Here is a 17,928-nt window from a genome sequence, read left to right on the forward strand (position 1 = left end):
TGCCCCAAGAATGATTTGAAGTCTTGGAAGGCTATCTCGCATTCTGGGGTCCATTCAAACTTCTTTCCTTTTCTTAGTATCAAGTAGAATGGGAGGGACCTTAGGGCTGATCCGGCCAAAAATCTGGACAAGGCTGCCAGCCTTCCATTTAGCTGTTGTACCTCCTTTACACAGGTCAGGCTTTTCATGTCGAGTATAGCTCGGCATTTATCCGGCTTTGCTTCGATGCCCCTTTGGGTTAGCATGAACCACAAGAATTTTCCGGCTTCCACTGCGAAGGTGCACTTCGTAGGGTTTAGCCTCATCCCGTGCTTCCTTATGGTGCCGAATACTTCGGCTAGATCGGACAACAATATTTCTTCCCACCGAGTTTTTACTAGCATGTCGTCCACGTAGACTTCCATTAGCTTCCTGATGTGGTCGGCGAATACCTTGTTCATTAACCTCTGATATGTGGCCCCCACGTTCTTTAGTCTAAACGGCATTACGATGTAGAAGTAGTTTGCTTTCGGGGTTAGGAACGAGATTTTTTCTTGGTCGGGTTTATGCATTGGTATTTGGTTATATCCTGAGTAGGCGTCCATGAAGGAGAGGTACTTGTACCCTAAGGATGCGTCGACTAAGGTGTCAATGCTTGGAAGGGGGTAGGGGTCTTTTTGGACAGGCTTTGTTTAGGTTGGTATAATCTACGAACATTCGCCACTTTCCATTTGGCTTTTTTACCAGTACAACGTTGGCTAGCCAAAGTGGGTATTTAACCTCTCTTATGAATCCTGCCTCTAGCAAGACTTGTACTTGTTCCTCCACAACTTTAATCTCTCTGGCCCAAGCTTCCTACGCTTTTGTTGTATTGGTCGAGATCCGGGGTATACGGCCAGTTTGTGGCACATCAGGCCGGGATCAATGCCGGGCATGTCAGCGGCTTTCCAAGCGAAGATGTCTGAGTTTTCCTTTAGGAGTTTGATAAGTAGCTCTTTTAGGTCCTCCTTTAGGTTCGCTCCTATACTTGTTGTCTTATCAGGGGTATCTCCGACTTGTACTTCCTCAGTCTCGCCTTCTGGTTGAGGATGGAACTCTTCGCGTACTCGGGCCCCACCGAGTTCAATGGCGTTAGTCTCCTTCCCTCCGGGGCCACCCTTCAGGTTTAGACTTTCATTGTAGCATCGTCGTGCGAGCTTCTGATCTCCTTTTATGGTGGCTATGCCTTTTGCAGTTGGAAATTTCATGTATAGGTGTGGAGTAGAGACTACTGCAGCGAGTTAGTTTAAAGTCGTCCAGCCTATGAGGGCGTTATATGCCGAACTTATGTCGACTACAATGTAGTCGATGCTTAGCGTTCTGGACTAGGCTCCCTTCCCGAAGGTAGTGTGTAGTGAGAAGTATCCAAGAGGTTGGATCGGAGTATCTCCCAGCCCGAATAAGCTATTGGGATATGCCTGTAACTCCTTTTCTTCGAGCCCGAGCTTGTCGAAGGCGGTCTTGAATAAGATGTAAGCCGAACTCCCCTGGTCGATCAAAGTTAGGTGGAGGTTGGCGTTTGCCAATATGATGGTGATTACGACGGGATCGTCATGCCCTGGGTGGCGTCTTCTTTGGAAAAAGAGATCGTAGGGAGGTCGGGTAATTGGCTCTCTTCTCCAACATGGTATACCTCTGTGAGGTGCCTTTTGCGGGATGATCTTGAGATCCCGCGTCCTGCGAATCCTCCATTGATCATATGGACGTGTCTTTCCGGGGTGTGAGGGGGGCGTTCTGTCCATCCTCCCTCTTCATCCATTCTTCTCTTCCTTGGGTCGTCCGTTCTATTGGCTAGATATCGATCCAGTCGTCCTTCCCGTGCCAATATTTCTATGACATTTTTCAGATCGTAGCATTCATTGGTGGGGTGTCTGTAGAGTTTGTGATATTCGTAGTATTCCGTCCGACTTTCTCCTCTTTTGTGCTTGATCGGGCGGGGTGGTGGGATCTTCTCTGTGTGGCATATAGTTGTAGACGTCTACTAGGGATACCCGGAGGGGTGTAGTTGTGATATTTCCTAGGCTTCTCTGTAGTTGACTTTTCCTTCTTTTTTGGCTCTTTGTCTTTGTCTCGGGAGGAGTAGGAAAAGTTGGCTCTTGAAGTTTCTCCCAGTCGGGAGTTTTCTTCCATGTTAATGTATTTCTCAGCCCGTTCTTGCACTTCGTTCAGGGAGGTGGGGTGTTTTTTGGATATGGACTGGCTGAATGGTCCTTCTCGTAGGCCGTTTATCAGCCCCATGATGGCTACTTCGGTGGGGAGATTCTGTATGTCGAGGCATGCTTTATTAAATCTCTTCATATACGTCCGGAGGCTCTCCCGCTCTCCTTGCTTAATCCCGAGTAGACTTGGTGCGTGCTTGGTTTTGTCTTTTTGAATGGAGAATCTGAACAGGAACTTCTTGGCGAGGTCGTCGAAGCCGGTGATCGACCTTGGGGGTAGGCTGTCGAACCACTTTATAGCTGTTTTGGTGAGGGTGATTGGGAAAGCTTTGCAGTGAGTTGCGTCGGAGGCTTCAGTGAGGTACATCTGACTCCTGAAGTTGCTGAGATAATGGCTTGGATCGGATCCGCCGTCGTATAAGTCCATGTCAGGGGCTTTGAAATCCTTGGGGACTTTTGCTTTCATAATTTCCTCGATGAATGGGTCTTGCTCTCTGAAAGGGCTGGTCTCGCGGTTGGTTAGAGTAGTGCGGGATTTGATATTAGCCTCGAGCTTTTGAAGTTTTTCTTCCAGCTCTCGGCGTCGTCTTGTTTCCCTTTGAAGAACTCGTTCAGCCTCCCGCTGGTGCTCGGCCTCTCGCTCGAGCTGTTTTAGGCGATCCTGTTGTTCGCGAATGGCGTCTAATATTTTCCTGTTTGGAGGGTGTTTGTCAACCTTGGAGTGGTGTGTCTCCTTGGGTGATGGTGAGGGGACCGCAGAGTCTGGGTTTTTCGTCAGCATTCCATCCTCCAGTCCGGACGTCGTCGTATGTCCGTTGTTAGGTGGGTTGCTCGCAATGATTGTGGGGTTACTTCCAGGTTCCCCGGCAACGGCGCCAATATTCCAGAGGGTTACCTGAAACGTTGAATTCGGGCCAGACATGGAATCTGGGTCTTCTCTGAGTATTGGTTTCTGACCTTCAGATGTTGAGGTGCCACCTTATCCGAGCTCCTCGTGGGGTTGGGTGGTGGTACCTGAAAGAGACTCCAATGCTTAAGTTAGCAAAAGCTTTAGGTAGGTTTTTAGTAGAATTGAAGTATGAGTTATACCTGGGGGTTCCAGTGTATTTATAGTAGTGTTTGGTGACCTCCCTTGGGATAAGATTCTTATCTTATCTTATATCTTTGTGGCTAAGATCATGTCTTCTAGTAGCCGCCCTCTAGTGGGCGGTGGCTTCTCCGCATTGGGTCTTTTTGGGCCTCCTGGTGATCTTCCGGGCTTTTTGAAGAGAGGTCAGCAGTGAGGGAACCTTTCTTGAGGTTGGTCCTTCTGTCTTCTATCGACGCGACCCTATAGCTCGGGTCAGGGTATGAACACACAGCTTGCCATATTTTGAATAGAACAATCATAAAGAAATTTTTGAAGAAAAATCCTTATGAACTCTGGAAATGTCACCCACCAAACTTGAACTATTTACATATCTTTGGATGTAAATATTTTGTTTTAAATAATAAAGAAAACTTGGGTAAATTTGATCCAAAGGCATATGAATGTTTATTTATTTGTAGGATATTCCACAACTAGCAAAGCCTATAGAGTTTATCATCAAGATGCTAGAATTATAGAGGAGTCCATACATGTTACCTTTTATGACACTAACTTGGTTCAAAGTATTTTGGAAGATTGTGATGCAGAAAATCAAGTGCAAGGCGAAGAAGAAGAAACCCAAAATCAAGAGAAAGAAAATTCTGGGCCAGCTGTATTAGAAATTGTTGCTGCAAAAAATTCTACAGGAGACAATTCTGTTTTGTCTTATGAAACTGGCAAAAATTCTGAATACCCTTGTTCCTTGAATGCCTCAGTGACCGAATCTGCTTCCAAGTCCACAAGACCTTGTGAGTGGAGATTCTTAAAGAACTATCCACAAGAATTTGTCATTGGAGATGTCTCTCAAGGTGTCAAGACACGTTCTTCCACAAGAAAAGCAAATGAAGAAACAAATCTGGCTTTTCTCCCTTAAATGGAGCCACAAAACATCAATGAAGCTCTCAATGACCCTTCTTGGGTGAAGGCTATGGAAGAAGAACTTGGTGAATTTGAAAAGAACCAAGTTTGGAAACTTGTTCCAAAGCCTAATGGGAAGAAAGTAACTGGCACCATAGTGGATATTCAGGAACAAGTTAGGAGAAGATGGTAGCATTGCTAGAAACAAAGCAAGGCTAGTGGCACAAGGATATGATCAAGAGGAAGGGATAGACTTTGATGAATCCTTTGCACCAGTTGCCCGAATGGAAGCCATAAGAATTCTTCTAGCCTATGCTGCTCATTGTGGTTTTAAACTGTATCAAATGGATGTGAAATGTGCTTTTCTAAATGGTGTAATAGATAGAGAAGTATATGTGGTATAGCCACCTGGTTTTGAAAATGAGGAATTTCCTAACCATGTTTCCAAACTCTCATAAGCCCTTTTATGGGTTGAGACAAGCTCCTAGAGCTTGGTATGAAAGACTTAGCTCTTTTCTTTGGAAAAATAGTTTTCAAAGAGGCATCACAGACACTACTCTATTTATTAAAAACTCTAATGCTTCCTTCATTTTAGTCCAAATTTATGTTGATGACATTATTTTTGGATCACCAAATGAGACCCTTTGTACTGAATTTGGAAAACTCATGACAAGTAAATTTGACATGAGTATGATGGGTGAACTTAATTTTTTTTCTTGGGCTTCAAATTAAGCAAATTGAAAATGGCATTTTTATTCATCAAGAGAAGTATGCCAAGGAACTAGTTAAGAAATTTGGTATGGAAAATGCCAAACCCATGGAAACTTCCATGCACCCTAATTCAAAATTAGAAAAGGGTGAAATTGAGAAAGATGTATATGAGACTAGGTATAGAGAAATGATTGGATCTCTTATGTACCTAACTTCCTCTAGACCTAACATTGTGCAAAGTGTTGGAATGTGTTCAAGATTCCAATCTAAACCAAAAGAGTCACATCTTTCTGCAGTTAAAATGATTATTAGATATGTATATGGCACATCCAATTTTGGTTTATGGTATCCTAAGATTGATGAGTTCTCTGTAGTTGGTTATTGTGATGCAGACTTTACTAGAGATAGAGTGGATAGAAGGAGTACTTCAGGCATAAGCTGTTTTTTTGGGAAGTCTCTAAACGTCTGATCTAGTAAGAAGCAGTCCACAGTGGCTTTATCCACTGCAGAGGCTGAGTATATTACTGCTTCTTCATGTTGCTCTCAGCTTATTTGGTTGAAAACACAACTTGCTGATTACAAATTAAATGTTGAAAATATTTCCTTGTTGTGTGACAATATGAGTGCCATAATATTTTCAAAAACCCTGTTTTACACTCTATAACTAAACATATTGAGGTGAGATTTCACTCCATAAGAGAACATATTCAAAAAGGAAATATTAGTATTCAATTTGTTAAATCAGAAGATTAATTAGCATATATTTTCACCAAACCACTAGCTGAAGACAGATTTTGCAAGCTTAGGACAAATCTAGGGATTTTAAGTCATGATTTCCTGTTTGCACATTGCTGATGTATTTGTTGAAGTTTTTATCTCTCAGGTGTGGATGAGACAATTCTGAGAAAATGAAGAATCATCTTACTGAAGGTTTCTTTCTGGGCTTAAATAGCACGTTCTGAATCATCTGGGTCAATCCTTCAGTTTAGATATACAATGGTCCAATATGTTTCCTTAAAACCCACAATCTTTGGGCCCAATGAGTGTTACATGATCCATGTGATTTTTTTATTTTGTTTTGTCTTTTAGTGAAAAAGTTTCTTTTAAACCTATTTTGTTTTATTTGTTAATAAAATCAAATCAATTCTTTCATGATGTCAAGTCTTTTCAAGGTCTAGTCATAGATGATACAGTTGCATGTTTCAAGAAATCTTATTTCTTGGTGCAGTTACCAACCATAAATCTTCTCTCTTCATAACTCCTTTCTTCATTTCTTCGGTTCCTCCCCACTAGTGTTTTGTTTCATTTAAAACCAGGGTTCACTCCAATGAGGAAGAAAACTGTCATCCAAAAGAGTCTAAAGGCAAAAATCCTCAAATTTCCAAAGAAGCCAAGACCCTCTACTCGCTCCCAAGACCAGACCTTTACACATTCTCCTTCTCCTCCTACCTCTCCTCTTCGCACATACCCCATGGCTCGAACCAAGAACCCTTCAAGAGTTCCATATTCCTTCAAGCCAACCGCACCTCCCAGCGCTCCTTCCAAGCCAAGCACTTCAAAAGGGAAGCGCCCTGCTATAGAGGAATCTGCGTCTGAACCTACAAGACCTAAACCTAGGTCTGCTCCTTCTCGTCCTCAAAGAGGTAATCCTCACATTCCTCTTAAATATGTTAAAGAGCCCATCATTGATCCTTTTGCACATAAATCTCACTTCATGGCATCCCACTCAAACTACAATCTTCACCGTTTTCGATCTGCCATGAATAATGATTTTTATAAAGGTATCATTGCTCACCGTACCATATGTCCCACCTTTTTGGTTGATTTACCAAATTTGAAAAAGAAAGATTTTGTCTTTGCTGAAAATTTTGAATTTTTTGACTGGAACCATATTTTTAAAATCAAAAAACCAGTTTACCCTGACTTAGTCAAGGAGTTTTATGCAAATATGGCTTATCATGAGGGCAATGTTTGTTCTGATGTAAAAGGCTGTGATATAGTTCTGAATAATGAAACTATCAGTGATTCTCTGAAATACACTGATGTTGGTGCCTGTGTCTACACATCTGGTAAGTGGGATGAAGGGGTAGGTCTCTCTTACAATGATGCTCTGGCCTATGTATGTGAACATATCTCTTTGATTGATGGCATCACTCTAACTCACAAACCTCATGGTTACATTCGTGCTCAGTTACATCGCATAGTGAACCATATTATCCTTTCTCAAAGTGGCTCATATCAAAGAGTATCTTTCTGTGATACTTTGGTGTTGTATACTATTCTCACAAAAACTGAAATTTCTTTTGCTTACTTAATAGTAAGGTATATGTTTAATTGTGTTAGAAATGAGAAATATATATCTCTTCCTTATGGCATGTTCTTAACCTATATTTTTGAACATTTTGGTGTTGACCTATCAAATGAGTCATATAAAAATAGACACTCATATCTAAAAGGAGGTGGTTCAGTGAAACAGCAGAAAAAGGGACCAACTCGAACTAAAAGGGTGGTTCTTGATGATGATGATGATGACTATGAACTAGAAGAATCATCTCCTCCATATGCCTTGGGTACTTCAGCCTCCACTGGACACAAAACTGTTTTGTATGAAGTTGTTAAGAATGTGGTGCAAGAGTTTGTCTCTCAGTCAAACCATCTAATTACTATGAGTAAAGAGCAGAGGAAACTTGCCACCAAGCGTGAAAAGTTCCTCAAAAAATCCAGAGATAGAGTGGTAGTCTTCTTGAAATTCATTGATAACCTCCAAGAAGATGACAATGCTGCCACTGATCCTGAAGACGATGCTGGTTCTGAAGAAGATGGTTCAGATGCCTGATAAGATCTCATGTTGCTGCAGCCTTTTAATTCCTTTTGTCTCATAAAAACTCTTGTCTTTTCCTTTTGGACTTCCTTTTATTTTGTCTCGGATGACTGTAAACCAATTAACAACTGTTAATTTTGCTTTTACTTTCCAAATTATCTGGACTATGTCTTAACTGTTTGCTGCAGGTTTGTTCATGGTGCGTTTCCTCCCTTGATGACAAAAAGGGGATTAGAATTGGTATATTAAGTATTGGTACATTGTGTTTGCTCATTGTGTTTGCTCTATTTTTTTGGGATGACTGGTTTTAATGTTATTGGTACATTTTTAGCTTTGTTTCATGAGCTGTTGAAATTGTTTGAAAAACTTGCTGAATGCTTCATCCATAAACAACAGATTGCAATTAGTATATTGTGTTTCCTATGTGAGTATGTAAACAGGAAAAAAATATCACAAATTCAGGGGAAGCAACTCTTGGAAAGGAAAGGGGGAGCAAATTCAAAAGCAAGTGACATCACTAAAAGGGAACTACTTTAATGTTGTTAAATTAAATCTCTTTAATCAATTTCATAACTATGTTTGTCATCAAGGGGGAGATTGTTGAGTTAAGAAATTAACTAATTTTAATTGACAATGACAAACATTATTTTATTGGGTTAGTCACCCAATTAGTTTTGATTATGTTTGATTAAGTGATGCAGGCCAAAATCAAAAGAAACAACAACCCAAATGCAAGGAAATAAAAACATAGCTGGTGGGTTATCGAACCAACGAAGCCCATAGAAAATAATGCAAAGAAAACAAGTTGGGCTGGGTGAATCATATCCAACCCAAGTCCAAGAAGCCTCCACCAAGTTGAAGCTTTCCAAAGCTATTGTTCACATGCTTGCTTTGGTCATAATCAGAAAGAAAGAGAAAGAGCTTTGTTAGTTCTTCTTGTTCTTTCATCAAAAAAGAAAAAGAGAGAAAGGTAAATCACAAAAAGCTAATGTCTAGTCACTCTAATCAAAGCAAGCTAAGCTAAGTCAGAGGTAAAAGTGATTTATTTCCAATTGCATGCAATTTACTTTCTTTACTTCTTCTCCAAATCTCTGCAACTCTAATTTGGGATAAATAGATAAAGTGTTCTCTGTTAATCACTGTTGTAAATCAAAGGCTAAAATTGTTTCTTGGGGACAAAGCACTTGCTCAAGGGTTCAGATTTGGGTTTACCATTGAAACATTTTTCTCTGCTAATTTGAGGTCTTCGGTCAAGCAAGAAGACAGCTTTGAAATTCCTAATTTGGGGGTTAATTAAAGAAAGTGAAATGACAAGCTTGAGAAGCACACAGCTCAAGGAGTTGACTAAGAAAAGATCCAATATAGCAACTTGTGAAGAGGTACAAAAAGAAAAATTTTGTTTTCTGAAGACGAAGGAAAGAGAACCAGATTTTGAGTTTGTTCTGAAGAGTTTCTCTGTGAAGAGTTCATCAATTTTGGACAGTTCTTTCTAGTTAAAGAAGCATTCCACCAATATGAAGAACTTAATCAGAGTCAGTTGAATCCGGTTCAACTTATAGCAACAGAGGCTGTTAATGCATCAATCCTTTTCATGTTCTACAGTTTGTATTTTATTTTCAATGTATATCTTTCTGTAATTTCTTGAGTGGAAAAAGGCTGAAAGAGAGAAATCAAGAAAAAGCCTATGAGTGATAAAAGGCTGAGTGAAACACTTGAGAGAAAAGCCTAGAGTGATTTTAGATTTCTTTAGGTTGTTTCTATTGTCTTGTATTTTGTACCTGTGAGGTGCCCCTTTCTAAGTTGGGTTAGCGCTTAGAGTAAAGAGTTAGGTATTAGCATAACCAAGTCAAGTTAGTTGACAACTTGAGAGAAAAATGATTGTGTGAATCCTATGTAATTGGTGTACGTAATACTTTAACTATAGTGAATATTCCACCACAGTTGTGGTGGAGACTGGATGTAGGTTGCATTGAACAAGGCAACTAAACCAGGATACATGCCTGTGTCATTCTTCTTCCCTTTCTTTAAGTTCTGTTTTTTGATATTTATGAGACAAAATGAAATTGTCTCATAAAGTTTCCGCTGCACAGTTTGAACAGATTCTAAGTAAAAGTTTGTAAGTAAAGGCTTATTTCATTAAAGTAAAAGAAGGCCATAGATTCAACCCCCTTCTCTAAGCCTTCTACAACCTTCATTGCTAAATACTCTACCAGATTCTTAGGAGACATTTTGTATCTCTTTTACTAATTTTGCTCCGAATGGTAAAGTGAGCATGCAACTTGTTAAAGGTGGCATTTTAAATGAAGAGATGATAAGGAAGATGCAGAATTTTTCGTCACATTCCGAAATGTTAGTCACTGAAAATAGGGGAAGAAATTAAAATAGAGTTCAAAAGGGTAGAGGTAAAAGTAGGAGTAAATCCAAGTCAAGATACAAGAATGTTGAGTGTCATTATTGTCACAAAATGGGTCACGTTAAAAAATATTGCTTTCTTTGGAAAAAGAAGAACAAAGGTAAGCAAGAAAAGAAGGATGATGGTGGTAATGATAGTGTATCTTCTATTTCAGATGATCTTCTTACTGTTGATATTGTTGATTATGAGTACAAGGTCAATCTTGTTTCTGATGATGAGTTTAGTTGGGTAATTGATAGTGGCGCCTTAATACATGTTACACAAAAGAAGGCATTTTTCACTTCTTATACTCCAGGTAATTTTAGAGTGCTTAAGATGGGTAATGATGGCTTGGCCAAGATTATTGGTGTAGGAGATGTTTGTCTTGAGACTAATATGGGAATGAAGCTGCTACTCAAAGATGTTAAACACGCTACCAGATGTTCGCTTGAATTTGGTTTTAGTTAAAAGGCTTGATAATGAAGGCTTTATAAACACTTTCGGCTTTGGACAATGAAAGCTTACTAAATGCAATTTAGTGGTGGCTCGAGAAAAAGGTACTTCAAGTTTGTATGTGATGCATTCCATGATTGCAAAAGGTAGTGTGAATGCAGTTGAAAATAAAAAAGTTTGTAGCTTGTGGCACGGAAGACTTGGTCATATTAGTGAAAAAGGACTTAGTTGTTTGGCTCGAAAGGATGCTCTTTTCGGTTTGAAGAATGCAGAGTTGGAGAAATATTCTCATTGCATAGCTGGCAAACAAAGAAGATTATCCTTCAAGAAGCATCAACTTTCAAAAAAATCAGACTTCTTGAAATTGGTGCACTCTGATATTTGTGGTCCTTTGAAGGTACGGTCTTTTAGTGGAGATATTTACTTTATTACTTTTATTAATGATCATTCAAGAAAGCTTTGGACTTATACTTTGAAAACAAAGAACCAAGCTTTGGAAAAGTTCAAACAATTCCAAGCTTTGGTTGAGAAGTAAAGAGGTAAAAAGCTTAAATGTATTCGCACTGATAATGGTGATGAGTATTGTGGACCATTTGATGAGTATTGCAAGCAGCAAGGCATTAGGCATGAAAAGACGCCTCCTAAAATACTAGCTGGCTTTTATAGAAAATTCTATTTGTTCTTCGCCGCTTTGGGTTGTGGGGCTTACTTCCTAGCCCCAGTGGGAATAGTGACTAGCGTTATAGGTTGTTGGGCGGCCGGAAGGCTGCCATGAGTAAGTAAGTTTGGGGGACCGAAGCCCCTTTCGATGACCTGGCACCGGACACGTAGCTTACCGAATCAGTTGCGACACCGATGGGAATGCATGCTACGAAAGATAGGGTAGAGTCCGATACATCAACCGTCTACTCAATATCCTTGTACGAGTCCACAATCACTACACGAGATGAACCTTGGTTTGGTGAATTGAAGTTGGCCTTAGGTGTAAAAGGACTCCCAGTTACTACGCGCGATCGTATACTCAGGTGCTTCCCGCCGGTTGTTGGAACGACGCGAGCTGGGCCTCCATTCAGAAAGATGAAGGGTCCAAACAAAGGTAAAAATAGGGGGTTACAAATGCCCCATCTCATTGGGGGCGAAAAACGAATCGACATCTCGATGTGATACAGCCTTTTCCATTTTAGTTGGGAAAGAACAGTGAAGTCCATCCGAATCGTCCAATGAAGAATAAGAGGAGAGCAAAGCGCCAATGGCGCGCGAAGTGCATGCAAAACAGGCACGGAGAAAATAAGTGTGGAGGATAAGCAGCCGAGCTCATTCCCTTCGCTTCCTGGGCCCCAAGCAGTGCAGTCTTTCCTGGCCAAATCCTTGATTGGGGGGCTTCTTGCTGCGCTACTTAACTATAGAAAGACTTTTTTTCTAGTCATATATATTAATAGAAAGATAGATCTATCCATCTATCCTATTCGATTTAGATTTATATAAGAAAGAATTTTTTTCATTCAACGTTTGATTCAAAGAACTGCGCTAAGCCCCCCTCCCCCCCCCCCCCCCCCCCGCGCTCATGAAAAGGCTCTGCTGCAATGGATGGCAGAGGGTCTGTAGTATCCAAAGCACTGGAGTGGTCCAGTAGCCAGGAAGGGGCCTAGAAGTGCCTACTACTACACCACACTACACTCGGCTCTACACATTTACAGAGCTAACCCCTGTCCAGTCCCTGGCATAGTGAAGGGGGCTTCCGTCCTTTTTCCCTATCCCCTCGCTTTGCTATAAAAGCAGGCTAACGGGGCCTTACTTATTCAAGGGGGAAGTGGAACCCCGAGAAGCACTATATAGAGGAAGATCCTCGGCCCCTCCTCATTCTCTACAGGGTTCCAAACCTTTCTTCAACATAGGTGACAACGAGCGGGGCAGAGATGGAAGAGATCGAACACGAGAATAAGAAGCAAGCTCGCCTTCCTTTTTGATCATTTTGATAGAGAGGGATGGAGAAAGTGGACAAAACAGAGTAGCATTTCCTAGTTGAAAAGAGATGGGTTCTCTTCTTGCATTTCTCATCGAACAAATACGGAAAAAGAATCATATTGAAAAACGTTCCTAACCCACCAACCCCTTCCTTCGTAGAGCCGCGTATTGTAAGTGATCCGAACCTGCCCGGAGCGAGTCTCCCATAGAGGCAAGTGAAGTTGGTGAGCCGTATGATGGGTAACTATCTCCTGCGGTTCAGAGAGGACTCAGCTGTTAGTTAGTACCCCCTTTTGGGGTGGACCTTTCACTCTATTTTATTATATACGCTTAGCGAAAAGAATGTACACCTAGGACATGGATTTTATATGAACCAATGGATCGTGACAAGTTGTTACTACTAGCAATGACTTCGTCTTTCATTACTTCATCCTTTCCATATCCCTCCCCCTTATTCTCAGTTACTCATCAAATGGCACTCAGTTCATATCTTTAAGTTCGATCATTGACAAGGTTCAAAGAAAGGGTGGCCCATTGATAAAGAATGGATTCCAAAGCATAATGCTAGCAAGGGCCTCCGCTTTTCTTTTCATTAAAGACAGTTCCATCCGATTAGTTAGCTCGTAGTCAGTCTTTACTTAACTGAAAAAGCAAGAAAACGATGCGCGTCATTAGCCTTTCTCTAAAGTAGGCTTTTGCGCAAGTGCGCCCCCTACTTTAGAAGCCGTTGCTTATTCGTTAGCCTTTCTCTAAAGTAGGCTTTCGCGTAGCTCAATCCCTTGCTTGTTCCTAAAAGTCCCAATAATGGGGAACTGGCCTTCGGCTTCATAGCCTGCTTTCTTAGCTCTCGAAAAGGAATTCGATGTCAAATATTATAGAATAGCGTAGTCCAATACTTAGATCTCTGCTAATAGAAGATAACGATTCTTTCCTTTGGATGTTCGAACCAGTCATTAATGGTATCTAGAGCCCTATAGAATGAAGAAAGGCCTTTGGTTCACATAGTAACCAAACCTGTAGGTTAGTGGCTTACGTACCTATTGGTAAAGCCGGCCTACACAACCGTCTAGGTGGGAAAGAAATATGTTTTTCCTATGACTTGAGGCCACCGGGCCTTTTAGCTATGAGTGATTACGTTCCTTAAACATGCTGTAGGGTTCATCTTTTTATTCACCATAGGAGGACTCACTGGAATAGTCCCGGCTAATTCTGGGCTAGACATTGCTCTACATGGGCGAGCCCTCCCCTTTGTCGTATCTTTTGCCTTGCGGAAGGTGGGCCTAAGAGGGAGACTGGCCTTAGCAATAGGAGGTTCTTGTAAAGGTTTGGCAGAAAAGATGAATAGAACATTGATTGAAAGAGTTAGGTGTATGCTTACTGAAGCTAAGCTACCTAAAGTCTTTTGGGGTGAAGCGCTACTTACAGCGGCTCATGTGATCAATCTGAGTCCTACAATTACTTTGGACAATGATGTTCCAGATCATGTTTGGTTGGGCAAAGACGTCTCGTATAGTCACTTGAGAGTCTTTGGATGCAAAGCATTTGTTCATGTTCCAAAGGATGAGAGGTTCAAGTTGGATGTGAAGACAAGACAGTGCATTTTTATTGGGTATGGTCAATATAAGTTTGGTTACAGGCTTTATGATCCAGTTGAAAAGAAGCTTGTAAGAAGTCGTGACATAGAGTTTATTGAAGACCATACCATTGAAGATATTGATAAGGCAGAGAAGAGTCAATCACAAGAGAGTAGTGACTTGACTGATGTAGATCCAGTTCAGCCGCCTCCTTCATCAGAACTAGCAGAGAATCAAGATCAGGAGCATATGCAACAAAATGAGCCTTTGGTTCCTGTTGATCAGGAGATGGGAGATCCGATTGATGCTCCAGTTGATGATGATGCTGATAATCAACTTGAGCTACCTGAAGATCCACCAGGTTTCCATCCTAGGAGGTCTACTAGAGAGCGACGACCTTCAACGAGGTATCCTTCTAATGAGTATGTGACATTTACTGATGGATATGTGACCTTGACTAATGGGGGAGAACCTGAATGTTATGCGAAAGCTATGGAAGTTGACGACAATAAGAAATAGTTTGATGCAATGCAAGATGAAATGAAGTCCTTGCATGATAATCAAACATTTGAGCTTGTGAAGTTGCCAAAAGGAAAGAAAACTTTGCAAAACAGGTGGGTTAATAGGTTGAAGTATAAAGAAAATTCTCAATATCCAAGGTACAAGGCTAGATTGGTGGTCAAGGGCTATAGGCAGAAAAATGGAGTTGAATATAATAAAATCTTTTCATTGGTTGTGAGAAGATCTTCTATTAGGACTATTTTGAGTTTGGTTGCAAGTCTTGATTTAGAGATAGAGCAGATGGATGTGAAAACTGCTTTCCTTTATAGTGATCTTAAGGATGAAATTTACATAAACATTCTGAAGGTTTCATGGTGAAAGGAAAAGAGGATCATGTTTGCAAACTGAAGAAGAGCTTGTATGGCTTGAAGCAAGCTCCAAGACAATGGTACAAGAAGTTCAAGTCTGTTATGGGAGAACAAGGCTACAAGAAGACTACTTCTTATCATTGTGTATTTATTAAACAGTTTGCTAGTAATGATTTTATTATCCTTTTGATATATGTTGATGATATGCTTATTGTTGGTCAGAATGCTTCTAGGATTGATATATTGAAGAAGTAACTTGCAATGTAATTTGCAATGAAGGACCTTGGACCAGCAAAGGAGATTCTTGGTATAAGAATCGAGCGTGATAGAAATGAGAAGAAACTTTGGTTGTCACAGGAGAAATACATAGAGATAATGTTGTACAGGTTCCAAATGGAGAAAGCAAAGGCCGTTAGTATTCCTCTTGCTACACACTTCAAATTGAGTCGCAAACAAAGTCCGTCAAGTGATGAAGAGAAGAAAGACATGAAAAAAGTTCCATATGCATCAGTCGTGGGTAGTTTAATGTATGCTATGGTGTGCACAAGACCGGATATAGCTCATGATGTTGGTTATGTTAGCCATTTTGTTTCAAACCCAGGAAGAGAGCATTATTGGAATGCGGTAAAATGGATAATGAGATATCTTTGTGGTACTTCTAGCATGAAGTTGTGTTATGGAAGTGATAAGCCTATTCTAGTTGGTTACACTGACTCAGACATGGCAGGAGATATTGATTCTAGAAGGTCCATTTCAGGCTTCTTGATTAACTTTGCGGGTGGAGCTGTGTCTTGGCAATCTAGATTACAAAAATGTGTTTCTTTGTCTACTACCGAGGCCGAGTTTATTGCCATTACCTAAGCATGCAAGGAGATGCTTTGGATGAATAAATTCTTGAAGGAACTCAGGTTTACTCAAGAGAGGTATGTATTATTTTGTGATAGTCAAAGTGTTATACATCTTAGTAAAAACTCTACTTTTCATTCCCGATCCAAACATATTGATGTGAGGTATCATTGGATACGTGATGTTTTGGATGTTGAGTTATTGGAACTTGAAAAGGTTCATATTGGTAAGAATGGTTCTGATATGATGACCAAGGCATTACCAAGATGAAAGTTTGAAGTTTGTTGCTTAATCGCCGGATTGGCGGTTACCTCCACATAGTCGTGAGGGAGAGATTTGTTGGGTTTTTTGGGCTCCCTTCCTATGTAAAGAAAAAACCCAAATGTTAGTATCAAAATCCATGAATAGTTGAAGTGGCTGAGGTGAGTTAGGGTTGAGTGTGTGAGAGGTCTCATTTGCAAAAAAGAACACCAAACACTAGAGACAAGAGAAGAGAGAAAGTCATTTTCGCACATATACAAAGCTGTCTCTGTAAATTGGTCACTGCAGATTCGTTAACCATTGGATCAAGCTCAAATTTGGACAGTGTGTTCCAAACATCTGGTTCTTTGTTCTCACCGTTCGGATCTTGATTTTCGATGTTTATAGCTGGAGATATTGGCCACACACAACAGCTCTATTTTTATGGTATTTTCATCTTCTTGTTCCTATTTTGTAAGCTTTGAAGCTTGGGTTGTTTGGCTTGTTGTATGTATGTTTTGTGCAGTAATTTGTGACTCTCTTGTACCCTATTTTTCATAATAATGAAGCTATTTCTTGGTCTTGGTGACTCGTGGTTTTTACTTCTCTTATTGAGGAGGTTTTTCATGTTAAAAATCTTGATGTGTTAACTTGTCTCTAATTTTTGGTTTATATGATTTTTTCGCTGCTATTAGGTATTATTGTGCTGCTGTTAATACTTGTTATGGGTGAGTATTGTTACTCTTCTAATTTTTACAAGTAGAAAATAGTGTGTTTTATTTCTATCAATTTCAACATCCAATTTTTAGTTCGGATTGGCCAAGAACCTGTTCAATTTATGCATATATATTCTTATCTAACGTGCAAGTTTCATTTCATTCAATTACTTGTTTTTTAATTTATCGCATAATCTCTTCGAGAAAAATGACGTTTTGCGTCTGCTTTTTGTATATTTTCTTTTTATGATATAATTTTTTTTTATTTTTTATAGATCACTTTTAAGAAAAAAAAAATGGTATATATCGCATCTTTGATTTAGAATACATTGTATACATCAAACCTTTTTTATAGATAGACATCTTTTGAATGCTTATATAAATTAACACAAATATTAATATTAATAAATTTACACAATTAACACAATTGATAAATTAATTAAACACTAATGAACTAATATTAATAAATTACCTAATCTAAAATAAATAAAACTAATATTAGTAAATATATATTTAAAATTTAAATAAATTCTAAAATTACAACTTAAATAACATTATAATGTAATTCAAAGGAAAAAATAAAAATAAAAACGCAAACAAAATTATTATTTTTTAACATAACTAATCAAACAAAATTAATAAAAATTATATAAAATATATATATAAAAAATTTGAAACCTGAATAGTGGTGGTGACAGCTGCCCTTACAGAATTTAGGATTAAGGTTACTTAAAGTTATTTATAACAAAATTTAAAATAAATTATTATAGTGAAGATTAGGTTAGGGTTAAGATATACCTGGTGGTTGAAGGTAGTGCGGTGGTTGGAGGTGGCACCAAGGAGACTCATCTGAGGGAGGGGTAGTGCAGCGGCGAGAGAGATAGAGAGAGAGAGACGGACTGTGGTGGCTACGAACGGAATCCTCTGCATCGATGGCAACGTGCACAACAACAAGGAAGATAATGGCAAAGACGGCGACTTCGTGGAGCGGTGGCGACAAGCCTCCTTGGTGCGGCAGTAAAGGAGAGTGTGAGAGGAGGGAGAAAGAGGAGAGAAAGATTTCGAAGAATGAGGGAGGAAGCCCTCTCACGCTTATTATTTCTAACTATTAATCTCCACATACAAGTTATTGACACATACAAGTCTAAACAAGTTCTTTTAACCTAATTCACTTCACGGG

This window comes from Arachis hypogaea, chromosome 17 (assembly GCF_003086295.3).
Source record: "Arachis hypogaea cultivar Tifrunner chromosome 17, arahy.Tifrunner.gnm2.J5K5, whole genome shotgun sequence".
NCBI classification, from domain to species: Eukaryota; Viridiplantae; Streptophyta; class Magnoliopsida; order Fabales; family Fabaceae; genus Arachis; species Arachis hypogaea.